Source organism: Acanthochromis polyacanthus, chromosome 8 (assembly GCF_021347895.1).
Source record: "Acanthochromis polyacanthus isolate Apoly-LR-REF ecotype Palm Island chromosome 8, KAUST_Apoly_ChrSc, whole genome shotgun sequence".
Classification (NCBI taxonomy): Eukaryota; Metazoa; Chordata; class Actinopteri; family Pomacentridae; genus Acanthochromis; species Acanthochromis polyacanthus.
In genome coordinates, this window is record NC_067120.1 from 22,631,820 (window position 1) to 22,651,999 (window position 20,180).

The window sequence follows — 20,180 nt, forward strand, 5'->3', positions numbered from 1 at the left end:
TTTATATATCTTTAGTAGCAACTGAGGAAAATCTGACACCATCAGCAGGTCTGTGGTACAACATATGGTCTGTAAGTGGCACAAACAGGGAAGTCACATTTTTCACTGTTTTTTACAGTAAGCTGGTTACATAGAGCAAAGACTGGGCCAAAAGCTGTTTGGTAGATGTGATGTATCACCATAAACATACTTCGATAATGGTGAGGCGTATGTTTAGACTGGAAAATGAGTTTTTAAAAGACTGAGAGCTCTGATTCATTGGACTATGGTTATATTGTTTCAGCATCACCACTGTGATGTGTGAACGTGCAAAAGTCACATCACTGAAAGTTTCATATAAAGTAAAGCCAAGTAATTAAAACATATCATGTTCCAACTTTTTTCTCTCTGCATTGTCCAGAAATAAAACTCACGCAGTTCTCATTTTCCATGATTAATCTACAAAAGAAATCTGTCTGATAGAACATTATATCCTCTGATTTAAGGCTTCCTGAATGCATTTTTTTTACAAACTTAATTTCAGAGAAACAGAGTTTGCTGAACTATGTGTCCATAGTGACGCCAGATGCATGAAAAATGTTTCTGCTACAGAAATCATGATGTTGACCGATACTATGTACTGTGTCGGCAGCGTCTTGTATTTGTTAATGTTACATGCAGAAACAGGACTAATTTGTTTGATCATTTAAATCAGCACATCTCTCTGCATGACAAGTGCTGCAAAGCCACATCCGAATGCCACCCAAAGCTACAAAACTAGTTTGAACGTCTTTGCCAGTGGCAGGTTCCAAGTATTAGAGAGAAATCAGCGATGTGATAACTATTCATCTCACAAAAGACATGATACCAATTAACAGCTACAGAGCAGTGCTTTGCAAACACGTGCTATGTAACACCATCACACACCGATTTTTCTCAAGTTACCATCCCAGAGCTGTATGAAAAGTTGAGACAGAGCTGTCACACGTGGAATATTATGTGGCTACAGCTGATTTGTAATTCAGCCAGACAAAGGAGCTCTACAAAACTTGGACTGTCCACTTTACAACTGAGGACTTCCAGCTGAAAATTTGCTGTCTGCAAACTGCTGGATGATCATACAAGTGAGACCATCGCAGCAGGGATGAGAGAAGTGTTGGCTGCTAGGGGCTGTGATGAGAGATGTCATATCTGTGCAACAAAAGACAATGCAGTGAACATAATGAGGGCTGCTGCTCTGAACAAGTGGACCAGACTGCAGTGTTTTGGCAACAGACTGCATTGGGAGGTTGTTAAGTTACACCCATGCTAGACTGAATGAGCAGTTGTTTTCAGCTAATACACACACAAACACACACAAGCACACACACACATATATATATGTATACATATCTTTTTTGGGGGACGGGGGGAGGGGGGTGACTTGTACTTATTTTGAAAGAAAAGACTATTCTAGCTGGAAATGGCTGGTTTTAATTGAACACCTAAATAGTCATTGCTTAAGACTTAGAGTCAATATTTTTTGCACTAAATATACTCCTACAAAATGTGTTTCTATTAAAGTCAATTCTTCAAAATGTTTCCTATAATTATTACATAAGAAAAACTTCAGACAACAGTTTATAGCTTGAGCTACTTTCAGATGTTTTCTGTGACTGAGATCCCAACAACCCATGAATCATCTCCTCCAGCCGTAATCTCCAGACCTGTACGCACTGTCTGAGCACCTGCGCTGCCTGAATTTCCACAGATAAATTAGTGACGACAATAAACAGCTTCAGTCGCAGGTGCATCAACTGTGCTATTTGAATTTCCTTCCCAAGGCGCTTTGTGCAAATGCTGACTTTTGGAGTTTGCTCTTTTGTCAATCTGAGTTTCCAGTGAGCTGAGAGCTGTTAACTGGGACTACAGTGGGACTGCAGAGAATCCCAGCACAGACAGCCTCTTATTCAGCCATTTATTGCTAATCCTGCAGACTCAATCAGAGGCACAATTGGATGCCATTATTCATGAAGGTTTTACTTGTTTACTGGAGTCCGTTAGAGTTGCATGATGGTGCTCTGTTCTACATTTAACAGCTGCATACACTAGCACACAGGTTTGTAGACGACTCATGGAATTAGACTACTAAGGACAAATAAACCCTCTCTTAGCTGTAAAGTCTGATATGGTAGAGCTACATTTTGAGCAAGAAATTTCTATTGTAACTTAAAAATCTTGTTTTTAATTCCGGAAGCTTGAGCAAGTACAACTACTTTATGATAAATAAATAAATGAAGCAAGCAGGCAGCCTGAGTTGCCTTCAGGCCCACATCTGTAACGTCAACCTCGGCTCACCTACTCTTGCTGATCAAAGCTGCTTTCCGCCTTCATCAACAGCTGGCACGCAGACCAAAAAATAAATAAATAAATGAAAATAAGGAATGGCAAAACGGCTTTGGCTGTGCAACCCATCCCAACCAGACCTCCACCCTGTTCTCCAAACTAACACAGCTTGCCTTTGGTCTTCATTTCGCTGTTACTGATACATATTTCATAAGGGAATTGACTGTCTTCCTTTGATTCTTTGCCACTTTGGTGCCACTGTCTAGAAATCCATTATCTCCCATTATCATCTCTGCAGTCATTATTACAGATAACGAGAAGACTCTAATATATGGTGTGCCACTCGTTCTGTACATGTTTTCAACAGGTACAACACACAAAAACAGCATTCTTTGAGTGAGAAACACATGAAGCACTGGATCTCATGAAGTAGTTCTTTTTCTCTTTAAGCCAAAAAGTCAACGATAATCAGCTTAAAATATGTATTTAAAAAAACTAAGTATCTTAATTTTATTTATTTATGGGTGAAGCATCTGAAAAAGGAGACATCTGGTTCTCCTTAAAACAGCATCTACTCAGATGAATGTGATATGTTTGAACACAACAACAAAGAAAATGAGCTCTTTTACTTTCTAACAAACACAACAGTTGTAACATTCTTCTGCGGACTCTTAAGCAAAGGACTCATTGTAGGCATTTTGCATAATTGTCGACCTTTCTCTGACATTTTTGACCATTTCCCCGGCAGAAATCCTTCAACTACAAGATGCTTGAGGCTCTTCCTGCATCCACTGCCCATTTGAACCCCCCCCCACCAACAGCATTTTAGTGTTATTCAAATCAACCCAGGTCATTCCTTAACCCTACATTTTCTTGTTTTTGAACTGGTCTCATCAGTTTTGTAAAGAGTGCTTCGGATTATTATCCTGTTGAAAAGTCCACCTCCAGTTCTTCAACTTTTTGACACATGGCTTTACATGATCTTCAAGCACTCTTTGATATGCAGAATTCATAGTTGAATCAGTGACTGAAAGCAGACATCCAGTGCCAAAGGCAGCAAAGATACACAAATCTGAAACATTTCCACTACATTGCTTCACAACTGGTGTGAAGTTCTTCTACTGAAATGCTGCCTTTAGTCTGCTCCAAATGTGTTGTTTGTCACCATGGCCTAACAACTTTTATGTTTGATTCATCTGTCTGGAGCACATTATATGGTCTCACTCACAAAATACAGTTTTGCTTTAAAATTCCTTTTGGACAGCAAAGGCTTTTTACTAGCAGCCCTTTTTTAATCTCTTCCTGACTGGAGATGCAGGCACTTTAAAACCATCACAGTTGCAGAGTTGCCTATAGATCCTTGAATGAAAGTTTGCGGTTCTTGTAAACTTCTTTTTACATTGAAAGGCCTGCTTTTGGACTAGATGTGCTGGGAAAATTGACAGTTTTGAATCTGCATATCTGTGACGATTTCACATTTTTTGGACATTTTTAAAATGTCCTTGCAAGCTTCTAAGGAATTCATAACAGATCCGAGATGTCAGAAATTTAGATAAGACAGGTTCCACATGGGGCTGCACAGAGGCTTGGTAGTTAGCATTCGCCTTGCAGCTAGAAGAGTCCAGGTTCGGATCCCCGCTTTCCCGGGATCTTTCTGCATGGAGTTTGCATGTTCTCCCTGTGCATGCATGGGTTTTCTGGGTACTTTGGCTTCCTCCCACAGTCCAAAAACATGCTGAGGTTAATTTATTACTCCAAATTGTCCATAGGTGGGAACGTGAGTGTGCTTGTCTGCATATGTATCCCTGTGATAGACTGGTGACCTGTCCAGGGCATCCCCTGCCTTCACTCTAAGTCAGCTGGGACAGACTCCAGCCCCCCGTGACCCCAATGAGGATTAAACAGTGTATAGATAATGGATGGATGGATGGATGGATGGATGGATGGAAGGTTCCACCTGTCCCTGAGGAGTCTCCAATGTTTGACACCAAATCTGGAAGCCCTGATTCAAATTTTATGGATTTTAAGAATTTTTATTGTCGGCAGGGACGGCTGGTATAAATGGACTAACAGGGCTAAGCCCTCCCAGGCCAACACAAAAAAGATGAGAAATTTATTTTTCAAATAACTTACAACAGATTGTTTTAAGTTTAGGTGAAAACAAAGGTAGCAACAGCACCAATCAGTCAAAAGAAAAACATAGAATATCTCTAAACAGCCCCAGCAGATACAGTCCGCTTTCATTCATTTCGTTCTTGTAAGTGATTGACAGGTGTCATGTCCCACCCCCGTGATTTACTGATCATTTGGGCTAACTTCAGTCAGCCCACAGGCCTTTGACGCAGCGAGAAAAGGTTAAGCTATGAACGAGCATGAACGAGGTGGATTATTTGCTTTCATGTCCATTTTCCTCAATGTCTTTGGAGGAAAAGCTGGAAGTTAAGAGACTGGGATCACATCGGCTGTCGATGTGAGCTTCTTTTCAAATAAGGTAGGCCCATGTTGACCTGTTAAAGGACTGTGACACTTTGTTTTTGCTGAGGTCATCTGTTGTACTGAAGGCGTGTTTTGCACTACATGCCGCCAAACAGTTGTAATAAGACAGTTGCAGCAGGCTATCTGTGGGCAGTCGTTGCAGTTGGAACACGTTTTGTAGTGGTGTGTGTGTGTGTGTGTGTGTGTGTGTGTGTGTGTGTGTGTGTGTGTGTGTGTGTGTGTGTGTGTGTGTGTGTGTGAGAGAGTGAGTGAGTGAGAGAGAGTGTTGATGTAGAGCACTAAAAATGTATAGTGTACCTGTAATTGATGTAACTGTGTGTATCATAGGTGATGTTGCTTTTGCAGCTGTGTTAACCATTTAATCGGTATTATGCATTTGTTAGCCCACCCAACCAATTTCACCACCAGCCGCCACTGATTGTAGGCATGATAAATGTAGAGACTTTTTCCCATATGAACATGACTGATTTTTATTTACTTAAAATAAAATTGGCAGAAAATGCCAATTTTATTTTGTCCAAATATGTCTGACAAGCCAATTTGTTTACTTTTTCACTACATACATCCTCTTTAGGCATCAGTCATACTTTCTTCAGCACTGCCAGTATAAAATTCTATCAAAATATGCTCTTTTCAGCATCACAAAAACACCTGGTCTTAACTCCGGGAGTACAGATGCTATGCTCTCATACCTCATTATGCTGGATGACAGACATACAAACCAATGCTATGTCACTGATTGATTTCTGTATTCCAGGCAAAAAGACAAAACATTTAAGAACAGAAGTCTGTTTCTGTGGATCTCAGTCTGCTACTAACTGTGTGGGACAGTCCTCCGTGGCCACTAATGGGCAGGAAGTCACATTATGCTAAATGAGTAGCTAAGGGAGAGACGCTGAGGGAAAATGGCCATAGAGAGGAAGATGAAGCAGGCAAAGCACACTTCAGTGAGTGTAAGATCATTCTACTTCAAAACACAAGGAGACTTAATGGACAGCAGTTGTGCTAAGCTGAGAGTTCTTATTTGAACTGTTTCATACTTCAGTGCTGTAACATGGCAGTTCACTCTTTTTCTCAGTTTGCTATAGTGAATAAAGTGATATGTGTGGTATCCTGTAACACAGTGTTACTGTCATGCACATAACCTGTTCCTTCCTGTAACAGATTTTAACTAGCAGTCCAAAATAATACTCAAGTCAAGCACATTTAACATTTTAAAGTGACAATAGACTTATAGGTATGAAGTAATTGTGGGCTTACAATACAGTGACTGTAGAACAATGATAACATTTTTCTCTATATTGGTTCCCTATGGGCATTGCTTTCACTATTTAATTCTGTCTCTCACCATGCATGAAATTGAAGGCTTGATTTACGGCACGAAGGTGGTGCGTCAAAAATACAACAAACAAAACAAGGTGAGGACAATGCTTTTGTTTTCTCGAGTACACACCTGTAGTTTTCCCCCTGGGAACTGAAATGTTAACTGTGGAAACTCTACTTGACATAAGAAAAACAGCCCTGTTGTTGGAGGACGCAAAGACGGCAAAGAGTGATAGAAACTGAGGTGAAACTAAAGTGAACCTTGACTTGAGAGTAAGAGAAAGAGCTCCTCGATATGAGATGATTATAACCATCATTCAATTGCACATTACTTCGACTAGATCAGTAAAAACAAAAAAAGAAAAACTAAAAAAAAAAAAACCTGCCTCCTTATTGATACAACGGGGTGTTTTAACTCTGCCTTTCTCATAGCACTGACACTGTGGTTTCTATTTCAGATTGGGATTCTTACAGTTGTTTCTTGCTCTAACTGTGACATTATGAACAAGAAAAGCACTCAGAGAGCACAGTACTCCACCAAGGTTGCTCAGTCGCATTATTTCTGACGGAATAATAAACTTTAAGAAATAACTACCTTGTACTGAGCACAGGCGTGTGTTATACATGTGTTCATTGTGTACAGATACTGAATCGCAAGACCTAAATATGTAACATCATTTCCAACGGATGAATCCCGATAAGTCTGCAGCAGTCGATTTGTAGTAGGATGATAGTCATGTGATCATCAGCAGGTAGCTGACGTAGTATTCATTTGTTGTCATACACTCAACAAAAATATAAACGCAACACTTTTGTTTTTGCTCCCAATGAACATTCAATACACGAGCAACAGCTCTGGTTGACATTCCTGCTGTCAGCATGCCAATTGCACGCTCCCTCAAATCTTGCCACATCTGTGGCATTGTGCTGTGTGATAAAACTGCACCTTTCAGAGTGGCCTTTTATTGTGGGCAGTCTAAGGCACACCTGTGCACTAATCATGGTGTCTAATCAGCATCTTGATATGGCACACCTGTGAGGTGGGATGGATTATCTCAGCAAAGGAGAAGTGCTCACTATCACAGATTTAAACAGATTTGTGAACAATATTTGAGAGAAATGGTGATATGGTGTATGTGGAAAAAGTTTTAGATCCTTGAGTTCATCTCATAAAAAATGGGAGCAAAAACAAAAGCGTTGCGTTTATATTTTTGTTGAGTGTAGTTACAGTGACACCGTGCCACTATTTTGCAATGATACAGAAATCTTTAACAAATCTGTGGATCCAGACTATAAGCAGCATCACTGCTAACATCTAATCACTTGGTCCTTGTGCCATTTCTGACCTTCCCTGAAAATTTCATCCAAATCCAATCTGTTTTTCACTAATGTTGCTAACAGACAGACAGACAAACAGATTTTAATTTTGACAGGTCACTTCTATTTTACCGACGCAGCTTTTCCAGTGTTTACAGCATTAGATATCAGCTCAGAAAACACACAGAACCAGTTACATATGAGTTCACACATTGCACGTGACACTACTCAGCCAATGAAGTCTCTGCACTGCAGGCGCTAAACATCGCAGCACTGCGTTCGGAAAACAGTTGAGAGGTGAGGGACAGAGAGGAGGACAGACAAAAAAGAAAAACAAATAAAGCCACATCAGGACTAAAATAGCCCTGCACATGCTGACCATGTCTGGCTCAACATATAGCTGTGAGGCAGCTTTCTAAACCATGAACATAATCAAAACGAAATATTGCTTCAGACTCACCAGTGAGCTCCAAATGGCCCTGGCACCATACAGGAAAAGATTCAAAATACTGGCAGGGCAAGCTGCAGCTCAGTTCTCCCACTAAGCAGCAGGGGATTTAAGGTGAATGACGTAAGACAGGAAAAAAAATGCAAAAGTTTTCAAATGTTTAAATTTTTTGAGACTTATGTATTGTTAAAGATGTATATAAGTTGGCACAGGTTGTTCAGTCCTTATTTTTTCAAGTTCTGCACTTTATTTTCAACTGCACAGTTATTTCAAAAGTTATTTATTTATAAATATTGTCCAAACTGATTTTGAACTGTACTGAATTTATTTGCTTTCACAGTCAATTATTGATTACATGCAAGCTAATAAAATCAGTAGGTTACATCAACATATTTCACATTAATTCAAGTTAGACATTATGCTTTTCTGGACCTTTGCTTTAATATATTTTCTCTGATTAGACCTCTTTGAATTTTAATTGAATAAACCTTTACTATAGTGTATGTGGTGCAAACAAAAGAGTCAATGACTGTGCATATGAAAAGCAGAAACTATGTAAATTTGGCTGCCATCCCCTTTGAAGCGGTCTCCCTGTGCAGTGACACACTGCTCCCAGGGCTCCTGCTACATTTGGAACGCTAACTATAAACGCATTTAGCACATTATCTGACACTGTGTTACAATGCCGACCTTTCCACGTGACTTTCAGTTTGGGTAAGAGAAAGAAGTCATAGGTGGTTTATAGGGTGGGAAGTCCAAAATGCTTGAATGTTTCCAGCAATGCTGTCATGATGGAACACAGTTCTGGTGGTTTGCGGCAGACATTCTCCTTTAAACACCTAAGAACGTTACAGTAGAGCTGGGCATTGACATTCTGACCCTAGGGACAAATTCATGGTGCACATATTCCATTTATGTGCGATAAATGAGAACAAACAGCAGCACTTTCTCACATTTGATAACTGGGAACCATTAAATATTTAGCATTTTTGCTTGAAAATTTGGACAGAACAATTATCAAAATATGTGCTCTGTCCATAGTAAATTGTTGAACGCAGAATGTTCCCTTCTAATGTTGTGTCTTGTGGTATTGCTACATTTATTTCAGGAAGATCTGATTACCTTTTCCACTACTACAAAAACTGCTGTTTTGAGGAACCGATTCAGGCATATGGGTTCTGTAAAGCGTCTTGAGACAATTTGACCTGCAACTGGCACTATATAAATAAAATTGAATTGAACTGAATTTAATTGAAGGGAATTTAATTGAATTGATGGCATTTAGCAATGCCATGTATGCTTGAGCAAGGCCAGGGAAGAAAAGCACTCTGACACAACTTGTTTTTTGGTAATTGACGTGGTTTTGGCTTGCAACATCTTTAATTATCAGCTTTATTAAGAAGAAACAGAGAATTAAAACTGACACATAGAGATAAATGAGAGCCCAAATTCAGATGCAGAATTCCTTGGTGTTGGAAAGGAACTTAAACCTGAAAACACTGAACTGGTGCAAATGCTTTGCTCGCATAGAAACGTTAAAGAGTTACTGTTAGTAGTTAGTTGTTACCTGTATACAAAAAGCCCATTTGTAATACAAAGGTTGTATTTCTTTCTTCATGTGGACACACAAAATTTCCTGCTATATCTGATCAGACAGACAGAGTCGACAGATTGTATTTCTTATATAAGTGCTTTGTCATTTTCACACATATTTGAGCTTTTCAACACAGCACGGTACTATTTAAGTTATTTTCCTCCACATTTTCTGCTCTGTGAGATTTTTTTATATCCATAATTTAATATAACAAAATCGGTGGTTCTTTAAGAATTATTCAGTCTAAGTGGAATCATTTGAAAAAAAAAATCCATTCATGAATTGTAATGTGTATCACTGTGTGCTGGCTTTATTTATTCATGTGTCTGAGCAATATTCTTAAGTTCTTAAAATAAAAAACACTTTCATCCTGACTGCCATTCATGAAACACTGCAGCTTTACACTGCAGCTACAGCTTTAATGAAGGTGATACAAGCAGCAACCATTCCAAACAATAAATTGTCATAAAAGCCGATATCGCAGCCAAACTCATAATGACAAACTTCTTAACTTCTCTGTCAGTATGTTGGGCAGTTATATTTGGCTTCAGTCCAGCCACAATGTGAATGAACTGTTCGGTATAGTGTGAATCACTACATGATTTGCCCGCAATCTGCTCTCCGACAGCTGGAAACTAAACCTCCACAAAACATGAAGTTCACACATATGTGACAGGCTGAAAAAGGGTGAAAGCCTTTCTCTTTGAGCTTTTGGTACAAAGGATTTCTTTTAGTAAAAAATGGTCTGAATGTGGTTTTGAACCTCGCTCAAAGGAAGTCAAAATGAGAAACCAAATCAAACACGGGGGGTAAAAGAGAACTGTTAGATGACTCATGAGAGGAAGAGCAGACGGTTGAAATACCCCCAACAGCTATAGTTTCATCTACTGTCATACTGAGGCTTTGTTTAAAAAATGTTACTCGACAAAAAGGCTCCAAACTTAGAACACAGTTAAAGTACAGTACATGATGTGAACCTGCATTATCCAACGCTGCTGTGAATCACCTGGAGGCTGCATAAAATTACCGGTTTTCAAATGTAAATCCTGCATACATGGTGCTAAACTTAAATGTCTCAGGAGTCCACTGTCATGCTTCAGGCTCCTACTTCTTCTCTTCCAGTTATTTTTTTCTTCCTACGATCAAGGTTGAACCCTTTCCTTCGTTCGATGAAGAATCAGAAACTATTCAACGAGAGCTTCTGATAATTCTTCAAAAACGCCTGTTATTGTCTAATCCATTAGATAAAATATTAAATATTATTCTAAATATTTACTCTGTGGTCTTTGAATTGTGTTTTAAAAAACTCAACACGTGTAACTAGCCATCATACTCTGATCTCAGATCAGATGTAAGTGTTTGTACCCTGAAATTTAATATACTCAACCACGGCACAAGCTTGATAAGTCTGAGTGGGGTTGGTACTGCTTGAAATGTTTGCAAGGGCAAAAAAACAAACATTTTTAATTAATTGTTTCTGGTTTTAATAGAAAGGCCATGCTTTCATTTAATCAAAGAGGGCACAATTCTACAAAACTGTCTTCACACAAGCAGCCACAAAAGAAGTTGCCCTAAAAATGTAATAAGCACAGGCATGTTATGCATGTGATACAGAATCACATGACCTAAATATGTAGCAGGCGGTGGGAATTAATGGAATTTCAGAAACATCCCACAATTTAATCAACTGCTCCTTGTAGCATTTCCGACGGATAAGTCCCGATAAGTCCGCATCGGTCAATTTGTAGTAGGATCGCAATCATGTGATCATCAGCAGGGAGCTGATGTAGTGTTCACTTGTTATCATAGATAGAGTGACACCGTGTCACTATCTCACAATGATACAGAAATCTTTAACAAATCCCAGGATCCAGACTATGAGCTGCATCACTGCCAAAATCTAATCACTTGGTCCTTGTGTCATTTCTGACCTTCCCTGAAAATTTCATACAAATCCATTGTTCCGTTTTTGAGTAATGTTGCTAACAGACAAACAGACAAACAAACGTACGACGACTGTCACATAACTCTGACATCCCTTGGCGGAGTAATAAGTTGACAAATGTCACGAGAATCACAAACAAACTGGTCAGACAATATGTCCAGCCCGATCTCACGAGGATTCGTGAAACTGTTACGTAAATTTTTGTTTCGGTTTCGTGCGCACCAACACGATTTCGTCATGTTTTTCGTGCCGCTCACCACAAAATGCGCACCAATGTATTTTAAACGGCGGACTTTTCGTGCCACCCAGAACGTATTTCAAACGAATGTGTGTATTATATTTTTAATGTAAAACCATGGCGAATCCAACGCTATATTTTGCATGACATCGTCCCTAACCATAACCCTAACCATAACCCTAACCATAACCTAACCATAACCTAACCATAACCCGGTGGTACACTTACCAATTTGCATAGGAATTTAAAGAATGTCCGGCGGCCGGCGGCCGCAAACGCGATCACACAAGCAGTATACGCCGATGGACAGCTTAGATCGTCATGAATCCGCTGGTATAAACCACTTTCAGCTGTGATTACCACAGCGGGTTTCGTTGTGAGCAACACGAAAAACATTTCGTGGTGAGCGGCACGAAAAACATGACGAAATCGTGTTGGTGCGCACGAAAAAGAAACAAAAAATTTACGTAACAGTTTCACGAATCCCCGTGAGACCGTGTTGATATGTCAGAAGCAAAGAGTCACAATTAGGCCTGAACAGTTACTTGACATCAACTTGAAATCACTATTCAAAACAATGTAATCAGCAAATACACTTGCTCTGTGTAAATTACGCATCACATCTCTAGCAAGGTTCTAACTGTCATGTTACTGCTTTTACACGTTCACTGTGTAACAGTCACACTTTAAAAGGTGTCCCAAAGCTCTGTTCTATGTTTTGAATCTGTTACACAGTGAACATGGAACTGAAAGATGCTTTAAAAAATGACATCACAAGTCAAATAGCAACCACAATATCTGACAGAAAAATGTAAATTAGATATTTTCTCCAAACTGTTCAGCCCTAATCTCAACTGACATCCACTACTGGATTTCAATGATGTGACTACCACCACAGCATTCAGGACTGTGTGCTGCTTCCTTATTTTTTGCCTTTACCCTAAATGTAAAGAGGTTTGTATTAACAACTGGTACATCCATGGAAGCACTGAAACAGCAACCCAGTACTGAGACACGGACATGCAGTGAGATGATGAGCTTATTATATTGTATTATAAAAGCACAGCAGGAATCTAAGAATTTAATACCTGCTGCAATCACACGATATTAAGTGCAAATGAGACACTAAACATGGTAAGATTCAGCTTGAGGTATATCCATAGGCCTCAAACAGGAAAATCATCGGCATTTAGTTTTAGCACAACCTAATATTACTTACTGGTGTAATTTTTGTTTTATCATGGCGCAGCTGGGTTAATATTCATAATTTATTGCTAGTTATTCAAAGCAACCAAAGCTAATTATCCAATTTTCCAAAGTATTAAAGTATCAAGCTGATGTTCCAAAGCTGCATTTAAACTATTAGAATTGTAAATAAGGTTTATTTAATAACTTTGTCTTCATTAACAGATAAAATGTAAATTATATTAGCACTTAATTCAGTTTTTCCTTCACCTCTCCATCGTAGTCAGAAGACGCATGAAGTCTGACAATTTAATACATAAAACAAACTTTTCCATCTGGAGTCTGTAAGTAAGATTCCAAATGCCCATTAGCGCAAAATGAATACATTCAGCAGACGTCCCCACAAATTGCTATTAGAGGTTGACGGCAGCTATGTACAGTAATGCACCTTAAGTTGTAAATGGCCTCGTCAAATGAAAATGGAGGTGAAATTGGAAGGAAGTACATCTACAGCAGAATCCGCAAATGGAAAAGAAATTACTTTTCTGCAGACTGAACTGACTAACAAGTGATTCTTAAGGTTCTTAAGACATCTTAAGTTGGGAAAAAGTTCAGGCTCTGAAGGTAACTTCAACAACTTCGACAACAGCTGCTGGCATTCAAGGTGAACTCAATTAAAAGACGCCGGGTGCCTGACTACAACTGATTCAGTCTTCCTGAAGTAGAAGAAAACCTTATGTGGAGCATATGGGGCTGAATATTACACCCACAGCCAGAGACCCTTCCTCTACTCGCTCTTAATAAACATGATATTCAAGATTTGCATCACAATGCTCAGTGAACCAGCTAAGCACTTGACAGCCACATTGATGCATCTCCCAGCGTATGAATATACAGTCTGGAGTGATGCCTGGAGTGTTTCAGCTCCTTCCTGTGCTAATCTTGGCGCCGCTGTTGAGCACGCTGTAAGTACGGTCCGTTCTTTCACTCGTTCAGCCGGGCAGGAAGTAGTCAGTAAATCAGTCATTCAGTCACTGCGCTGACATTAAGATTTCTCGTCACAGCAGCTGAACATAGACCAGAGCTCAGATTGCAGCATCACAACAGCAGTCTTTATTCTCCAAAGCTTATGTCTCATGGGTCATTCCAGAATTGGAAGACATTTCACATCCCATCCATCAAATTTCAAATAATCTATGTACAAAATACTAAAACATGCATTTGTTGTGAAAATGTACTTGTCCTAAGACCAAATCTAAAAAAAATAAATAATAATAATAATAAATAGGATGACAGAATGTTTGAAAGTATTTATTCCTAAAATGCAGTTCTTCTCTTGCCCCACCCCCCTAATGACCAAATTGAATCTCAAATAAAACAGTTCAAATGAAATTTAAATCTCCTTCTTTGGTATTATTTGTTTTCATTGATGTCTCTTGTAATTATGGAAGCATTTTTTAATCAACATAATATTTGAAATAACAATAACTATGCATGGAACGTGTGTCCCGCAACATGTTAGCACAACCTTTCTAGCTGGTGGAAGAAGAAAACAGTGAATCACATGAAACGCTGGAAGTAACATCATCAAACAGTTTCCCAAAAGAATGGGTAGAGCAAAGCTATGTCCTCTCTTCTGTTTTTCATATTTTCGTAACATTGTCAGCCTTGACTGAATGTCTCACTCTACCTCCTGCAACCCTGTTACGCATATTATCAGGAAAAGACAAATTCTTTTTAGTTTTTTCTTTACTTTTTTCTATCAGTAAGTTTGTCCTCTTGGTCAGCAGTAGCAGCTAGCTAAATATCTAGCTTCTCCTCCTCAGAAAAAGCTAACATTAGCATAAATTAGCAACTCTGTTACTGTGATTAGAGGAGGGTTAGCAAACAACAAATAAAACATGGAATAAAAAGGGTACCATTGGTGTGTAAGCTGAGCCAGTCAAGCCTTTGATAGTTTATTGCCTATTATTGATGAATATGTAGCAGAAAACCGTAAAAGAGAAGGTCTATTTTTCAAAAGTTTTGAAGCCCAAATGTCCTCAAATTCTGGTATGATATAATTTGTGTCACAGCAGAGCTCAGCAGTGTCCAATAGAGTCCAGCTGCCTAGACATTCCTGACCCGACCACCTCAGAAAAACAACATGGGAAGATGCTTGGGGGAAAAGTACGGTCAGGAGGCAGGCCAGCAATTATTTGTGGCATTTGTCTAACCTTTCACGGATAATTCAAGTGAGTGGCTGCCCAGACTACCTTAATGGAAGCTGCATCAGTGTCTCGATGTAGACAGAAGTTCAGTGCATCTTATGGAAGAAATGTCCTTCTTTCTTAACAAAATAAAAATTAAAAAAAAATCTTTAATTTTTAAAACTGAAAAATAGTCTGCTGATTGTGAATTATCTGCCAGCATATTCGAGAAACATTTGGTAAATGAACAAGATTCTAGAATGATTCTGTAGCGTCTTCCCAGGATGGACGTTTTCATCGAGTCTACATAAAATGTCTGTGTTAACGGTGGCAAGGCGACAGAAATAAGCCTGCATGTAATTCCATTGACAAAGTATGAAGGATTAGAGCTTTTTTAGGTTTACGTTCTGCCTGAGCACACACAGTCTCTCCATCCTTTAAAGAAAAATGACTTTATTTAAATTACTTGTACAGTATGAATGAATGTAAAATATGAGTCATTTTATTTTGGAGTCGAGTCATTTTTCAGCATGCAGCCTCTTTGTTGGCTGCAGCCAGGCTTCTGCTTCTTGCTCTCATTCAGATCTGGGCTCTGCTCCGTATTAGCACACAGCGCAGTGTAACCTTTATGTCCAGAGAGTGCAAATAGTGCACTTGGATAAAGCAGCTGTTATTGTGCTCAGTGTGTCAACAGACAAAGGAATGTATGTGTTTCCTATGTGAGCACAATTATCATGAAACAATATTTAATAATGGATTTTACTAATTCAAAATACATATTCATGTTTTCCAAGAACTATTTTTCCGAGAACTATTTTTGCTGATACAGAGCATAGCACAGACTCAGATAGGATGCCGAGAAAATCAGACATTGTTGTCTACCCCTGGTAAAATCAAATATGAATAATGCAACCTAAAGTCTGATTGTGTGTCGTGAGGAAAAACAGCCGACACAACATGGACAGGGTTAAAAACTACTACAGCACAGAAATACCAGAGGTATCGCCTGCCGATCCTCTCGCTGGTTCTGGTGTTGCTCAAAAGAAAATCCAATGCCACTCCAGTATGTGATGAACCTGACAAACAGTGTGCCGTGTTTAAGTGATAAATGGACTGAAACGCACACAGAACCGTGGAACAGCAGAACGCTACCGGCTGTTCTGTGATGGATCGTGTGGGCTTGGCTCTGTCTTCTACCGCTCTTCTGGTTGACTCTGCTTTCTCTTTGTCACACATTTTTGAACCAGTGGCTGACAATATTATACGCTGCATAATCAGGAAATGTCGTACTTCACAAATCTCTCCTATTACCTTCAAATTTACTGATATCTTTGATCCTTGGGGTCAATTCAACTCCAGCAATTTAAACCTCCAGAAAATTATTATAATTAAAATTGTTTATTAAAATTAGTTTATGTGTCAGGTACTTTAAGTCTTTTTGTTGACTACCTAAGCAAACAGCCCCACACGCACTCCCCTTATGCAGCCAGACCACCAGAAATTTGCAGATCACAATAAAATCTCACTGACCGACCTAAAACTGGAGAGAGATATATTTTTGGTGTTTTAATGGCTTTGTATTATTTCAAAGTACACATTTTTGTTCTTTATAACATACAACAATTTCTGTTGTCAAGAATAGTAACATGTATTATGTTAGGGGTCAATTTGAACCCAGGAAAAATGAGCATAATTTCATAAAGTTTAGGGCCCTAAAGTTATCGGAATAATTTAAAATTGTAGTTATAGTGACCTCAGTATCATCCAAAACAACCAAAACTAAATTGTGTAAAATGTTGAGATTTTTTATATGCTTTCTACAGCTAAAAGCCTGAGGTCTGATGCATACAACATGTGTACAGGATATTAAAAACATATCATCACATTCATTTTTATTTACCCAACTGCTCCCATTAAATTAGAAAAAGTCATTAAATATGAAGAAAAAAATGTCGATCATTTATTTAGTGATACATTGAATGGGGTGAAATTGACCCCAAAGATAATAGGAGGGTTAAGGCAAACACTGAGAACCAGGAGCAGCATCTCCTGCAGGACATAAACGGTCAATTCATTGTTTTAAAATTGCACGGATGAAGTTTCCTACTAACTAGTTTCTCTTGTGGAGATCAAACCTGATTCTGTCTAATTGAAGGCATCACTTCCATTGTAGTAAATACCTTGTTAAACTATAAAGTATGATTAGCAAAAATAAAATGAGTTTCTCACAGCACTCAGATACTTTTGTACTGACTTACGCACGTCTTTTCAGTCTGTCAGTAAAAATTATTTCATTCCAAATAGCGGTGATTTCTCAGAGTGCTCTGGTAACAAGCTGTGGCTCATAGTGGGAGACTCGCCCCTCGGTGACCCCTAATGAGCCGGCAGCCTCCTGCCAGAGGAAGCCCGAGCTGCTGCACTTGTAATGAGCTGCTGTTTTTGCTACAGGCCTTTCAGATGAGCCACGGAGCTGTCATTCCCTCCGCAGGACGTGAGCGGCTCCGGCAGATGATGCAATTCTTTGGCGACTTTAAGGACAATGCGTGCCTTTGGTGATGCCGTACTGTTACAGTTTGACTCCAGCTTTCATGATGGGAAGTCCTGCCAGATGTTCATTTCATGTGTGTTTTTTATACTGTGGATATCAAGGTTAGGAAAGAAGCTGTTAGTGCGTCTGTAGCTGCTGCTCAGAAGTGCTGCTCTTAAACTGATATTCTGGGAGCTGGTGTCACCCAGTGACTGAGGAGGCCTTAGAGGGGACTTATGTTATTCTAGTGGGATACATGCTGTTTGGCAGTATGGCAATAAATGCATTTTTCATAAATAACATATTGAATCCATCGTCTGTGCAACAAACACTTGTTGTAAAACATGTGAAAGCCTAAATTCCTTGTTTTTGTTAACCAATGGTACGGAACTTATAGGTATTAAATCCATAGGAATTATAATGAAACAATCCTATTTGTGCAGTGAATTTGCATATTTGCACACTTTAAAAATGTATTTTTAAGATGACTAGTCAGTTTGGTAATAGTTCACCAAATATAAACAGGAAACATGTCATGTTGTTTTGTGTATGATGCTATAATGAAGCACAGATTGAACTACCTGGATTCAAACTGTGAATTCAAATGTCACGCATATGTATCTGGCTGCGATCCATCAAGCATAGGTTTCTTGTGTGTAAACAAAGCTACCTATAACGTGCTGGAAGTCAGTTCAAGCTATGCACTTTTCCCCTGTGGTGCTGCCTGGTTGCTGGTTCGGACGGATATTGGATGCATGCTCTCCCACTGAGACTTATTGCATTTGTGATGTTATCAGACACGCAGTCCCACATGCTGAGCAGTGAGGGAGGCTGCAGAAAGTTACGACCTGCTCTCCACCTGGGTGTCACGCTGTGCAGCGCCACATAAGACCCAGAACCAGGGTGCTGCTTCAGGTATCAGCCGAACCACGTGGTCTCACCTGCGAGTCCTTCAGCAAGCATCACCTCAACTCAGCATCCCTCAAACATGACATCTGCGCTCACCTGCACATCCGAAGACACAGCGAGGATCCGGGTGTCAGCGGGGTGTTGTGAGAAGAAAACGACCTCCTCGTCTCCCTCCCGGCTGCTCTTTCTTGTCTCCTGGCGGTTAGATCTGTGCGGACACCGGCTCCTACGCGCTTCACGATCGACACCGAGCAGACGGGCAGGGACCGCTGGAAATGTCTGTGGATGAGGACGCGCCTCCGCGAGATTTGTTTCCCCCTCCTCTCACGCCTAGCTCTGCTCGTTGCTGTCAGCTCTCAGAGAAGACAAACTTTAAGAATTTCACGGGGCATTTCTAGCTGTCGAACTAGCGGCCACATCCCCACGGTACCGTGACTCCTGACGCTGCGCTCCGGTCTGCTCTGTGCTCTGCTCCTCCCGGCAGCAGGCGGGCAGGAGGGCGGTGCGACGGGGTTCGTGCGCTCCAGCGGTGCATGCGTGGCACGGACGGTCCTGGATTCACCTGTCATCACAAGACAGAGTGCATCCTATTTAAAATACAGCCCGGGATGAGACATGGCTCAAAGGCTGTAACCCTCAAACCCAGGGGCGCTGTGCAGATTGGAGCGGATCCAGTCTGTGCTCCAACAGGGGCGCGCACCTCTCCAAGGCCCCCCTCTGGGAGGAGATTAACAAATAACAGCAATTATTTTCTACATCATCTAGATGTTGTAGGATGCTCCGGGTTTTGGGAGGAGATCTCTGACGAATTCTGTAAAGTTACAGCAAGACTGCCCAAACTTTATGTCAAAAAAAAAAATCAATTCGGACCTAATAGAGGTCTGGAGGACTTAATAGAGGTTTCTTCCCATGGAGCCTTTCAAAAGCTTTTGTTGCCTTTCTGTACTGCCGAAGAGGAGATAACAGGGAGAGTGAAATTGAACCAACCTTCATTTTGACAGGGACCTCTGAGAAGCCTCTTGGAGACCCTGAACCCCAGATTAGGAAGAACCTCAGCCAACCAGTTTTCATTTGCTCTTCATTTTTGTTGTGAAAAACAAGTTTTTATCTCAGTGAGACAACCTGTTATTGATAAATACAAGGCATAATGAAGTGGATTGCAAAAAAGATGATGCAAAACCACAGGTGGAATGCAATTATGCACATTTTATGCAACATTATACGCCACTATATTTAGGATTCAAAGAATGGATATTTTTCTTCCATAGCAGTGAGATACTTAAATGCATACAAAGCTTCACTTAAATGCTGTGATTCATAATGCATTTTAATAGATTCAATCACCCAGCATCATAGGAGGTAAATAAAATCAATGTCAGCTTAACCGTCTGTACAGCATTAAATGCTACTGAACATTAATGCATTTTTAAAACCAAGCCATTAATATAAATGTACATTCTGGAAAAAAAGCATTAAGAATGCTTCTACTTTTAATGGAGGTATGTTTTGCTGCTTTTATTTTGTATTTCCTTCAATGGAACACATGGTGCCTACACATTTCGGACTTCATAATAATGTCAAATGACTGTACAGACAATTCAAGGAAGTAGAAGTAATTGAGGTACAGTTCTAGAATTCCGGTATGAGACCAAAAAAACATTTAATAAACGTTGACGAGAGCGAGGAAAGTAAAAAAATACTGCAC

The 20,180-nt window shown here is 39.8% G+C and overlaps 1 protein-coding gene across 5 annotated transcripts in view; it reads right to left on the minus strand.

Moving 5' to 3' along the window:
- mgat4c (mgat4 family member C) overlaps nucleotides 1-19,125 on the minus strand; it is a 128,469-nt gene extending 109,344 nt beyond the window's left edge. For 4 of the 5 annotated variants that reach the window (XM_022211042.2, XM_051951970.1, XM_022211041.2 and 1 more), the window contains exon 1: nucleotides 18,572-19,124. The gene's annotated coding sequence lies outside the window, so the exon portion shown is untranslated. Of the gene's footprint in view, nucleotides 1-18,571 lie in introns of all 5 variants that reach the window. The other variant, XM_051951966.1, reaches the window with a different exon arrangement.
- Nucleotides 19,126-20,180: the final 1,055 nt, after the last annotated feature.